Source organism: Austrofundulus limnaeus, unplaced genomic scaffold, assembly GCF_001266775.1.
Source record: "Austrofundulus limnaeus strain Quisiro unplaced genomic scaffold, Austrofundulus_limnaeus-1.0 Scaffold0, whole genome shotgun sequence".
Lineage (NCBI taxonomy): Eukaryota > Metazoa > Chordata > Actinopteri > Cyprinodontiformes > Rivulidae > Austrofundulus > Austrofundulus limnaeus.
In genome coordinates, this window is record NW_013952402.1 from 5,329,874 (window position 1) to 5,332,916 (window position 3,043).

Genomic DNA, 3,043 nt, shown 5'->3' on the forward strand with positions numbered 1-3,043 from the left:
TGTTCAGGATCAAGACCATTTGTCTCATCAGTGGCTGAAATTTCAAAAAGAAAAAAGTAAAKTCATTTAATGAACCATCAATACCACACTGAAGCCATTCAGAGGCTGTGCATCTCCTCAGTTTGGTCTTCTCAAAATGGCTCTGGGCCTTATCACTAGGTCACAAATAGTAAATTTGGGCTTAGAAACAAATACTGTACACTCCCTGAAGTATTCAATAATTCAGGTAATGCTTTAAGATTTATCACTTAATGCAGTTAACAGTAAAGGTTGGCAACAACTAGACTAAGCACAATTAAGTAACATTAGCAAAGCCACAACAAATCAACAATGGAAGCRTGCAAAAAGGAAAGCAGTTGAGCTGATTGTATAACAGTTCAAGATATCAAAAAAGCGGAACCATTATGTAATAGGTAAAAGTCTAAAGTTCTGTTTAAAGTTTCWATGGCCTTTATATATGCAGGATGGCAAACTGTGACTAAGTGATTCAACATAATCTGCTGGCTTCTTTAGATTGTTTTTTTTTATCTCATGTACAGTGCCCTGGACGGCGTATGTTGTGACCTGGCGCTAYATAAATAAACTGAATTGAAGTATGCTGAAGTAGATGAAGTTCAAAAATCAGTAAGATGTTGAATGATTTCACGGAATTCCAATGTATTTTCAATGAAAAAAATGCTTCAAAGTTAAAAAATATAAATGTTATCAATACCAAAAGTCATAGCCATTGGCATATGAAATGAAATTGCTGAAGAACAGATAGGGCTGGGCGATATGACCTAAATTTTTAATTACGGTATTTTCAACAATTATACAGGTATCACGTATTTGACGGGGTTTTTTTTTTCATTACAACTCAATAGATAATAAAATATACAAACACCCCTTATTGATCAGCAAACCACGGTCAGCTGAAGTTGCTCTCTTTCTGCGACCCAGGAACTATTTAACTTTTTTCTTTTATTGTACCTCTGTCTGTGTCCCCGTTTCCCTCCCTGTTTTCTTCTCTGCCTGGTTGTAGACAGTAGTCACACATTCTGGTACAGTCATGAAGGAGGAGGGTTGAGCAAAGATCATAATCGGGTCTATATTTTTATGTGATTTAATAAAACTTCACGGGATGACTCAGCCTCTGTGCACGAGCCAGTTAAAACTAGTACAAATCTACATGAAGTGCCAAGATTCTATTGTGAAAAACCCAGTGAAGTAGATTTGTTGGAGACCTAAATGATTAATGTCTCTATGCATTAACATTAAATTTATCCATGCACTTCACTGAAGAGGTGTTCACAGTTAATGTTTGATGTAAGAGTACCCAGTCAAGATTTTTTTTATTGCCAAAAAACAAGCTTAGTATATCTAGGGCTGGGTGGAATACAGTTTTGTACCAAAAAATTTCTTATTTGAATTTTCTGAATACCAGTTTAATAGTCTGAACACATTTGGAATGTTTTGTCATGCCCACCAGTGAACTGTTTCACAGGGGACATTTTTACTCGATGCACCACTATGTGCAGYGAACTAAAGGTAGAGCAGCTTGTTGGATTAACTGGTGGCGGTTCTGCTGTTTATATTGACTGATGTTTAAAAAAAAACTCCCATTTTTGCCATTGCTGATATTAGTGGTACTTCCCTYGAAGCAACTAAAACCATRTGAAAAAAAWTCTTTAGACTTCTTATTACACCTCCCCTCTCTCACCTGTGCAGTTATAACTCATATTAAATTCATTTAGCATAAACATTTATGCAAACAGCTTACAAGTGGGAAACATTGTGGACTAATACATCTTTCCCAGGGATAACTCACCTTTAGAACTGGAACAGCTTGATGTAGACTCRGGAAACTCCTGTACTTTAAGCTCTCCACCAGCATTCCTGTCACTGTATCCAAAACTCTGGTTGGCAGTCAACAAAAAACATGTAATGAATACAAGTCAGTGTCAAAGCCCTTAATTATTATTTTATTAAAACAAGTTCCCCTCTGCCCCCCAAAGTTATGATGCTGAAGATATTTCCAGCTTGATTCACAATACCCCCACAAAACACACACACACAAAAAAAGAAAAAAAAAATACTTGATCATTATATGTAGGGTCTGGTGTAATGTGGTCTGAAGTCCCCACCCAAGCAGACTAAACCTTTATGCATAATGAGCCATCAATTAACTTCAGCATCATGTTTTATAGCTCATCATGTCAATCATCTCTCCATTCAGAATATATACATACATATGTATGACCCTTTCAATCACACATGCAGGATTACTGAAATAAATCACATTTTATGATTTCTGCTTTATTTATCTGCAGGTTTCAAATTTATCTTTTTATTTTCCATTCAAGTCATTTTTGTGAGTAGTCAGTTTTAACTAACTTTTCCTTTTTTTTTCTTTTTCTTTTTTCGTTAATTTTCACTTTCATTTCTACGTATTTGCTGTAAGACTGGACCTCAAAATAAACGTGCACACTTCTTATTAGCTCTCACTCGGCTAGTAGCCTCGCTAATTTTAGCTAGCCATCCTAGTTAAACTCGATTGAAACATAGCTTTTCAGAGTGATAAATGCAAATAACATTTAGAAGAATATATGATTGTGTCCTATGACATGTAGAAAATAACTGGGAGTCAGTTAAATTAAGAAGAATCTTACCATTGTCTTCCGTGGTGTGCAGCTAGTTTCCTCCTCACTCCTCAGTGTTAGCGTGAAGGTCTGACACCCCGCATCCGTTGGTGCAGTTGCGGAGCAGTCAAAAAGGAGCGCTTGATTTAGTCTCCGGCACACACCGGCGTTTCTCCTTGGGTACAAAAAGCAGCTAGCTGARGCTGACGGCTCAGCCCTGTGTCGGCAACTAACGCAACCATAACTCAGCCGTGACAACTTTAACCAGCATTGATTAAGTAATAAAACCATGAAATGAATAAATATAACTCTGTAATCTCCCACTGTAACGATTCAGGAGACAAAATTATTCATTGTAATGGACATTTTGTAGGTTTCACACCAGTCAAATTGCAGGGTTTGAGAGTTTAGACAAGCCATGGAGA

The 3,043-nt window shown here is 36.8% G+C and overlaps 1 long non-coding RNA gene across 1 annotated transcript; it reads right to left on the reverse strand.

Moving 5' to 3' along the window:
* LOC106533318 (uncharacterized) lies at positions 1–2,734 on the reverse strand. The gene is made up of 3 exons (XR_001312227.1): positions 2,649–2,734; positions 1,808–1,895; positions 1–34 (listed from the first exon to the last, which is right to left on the reverse strand). It is a non-coding gene; the product is annotated as an uncharacterized LOC106533318 (long non-coding RNA).
* Positions 2,735–3,043: the final 309 nt, after the last annotated feature.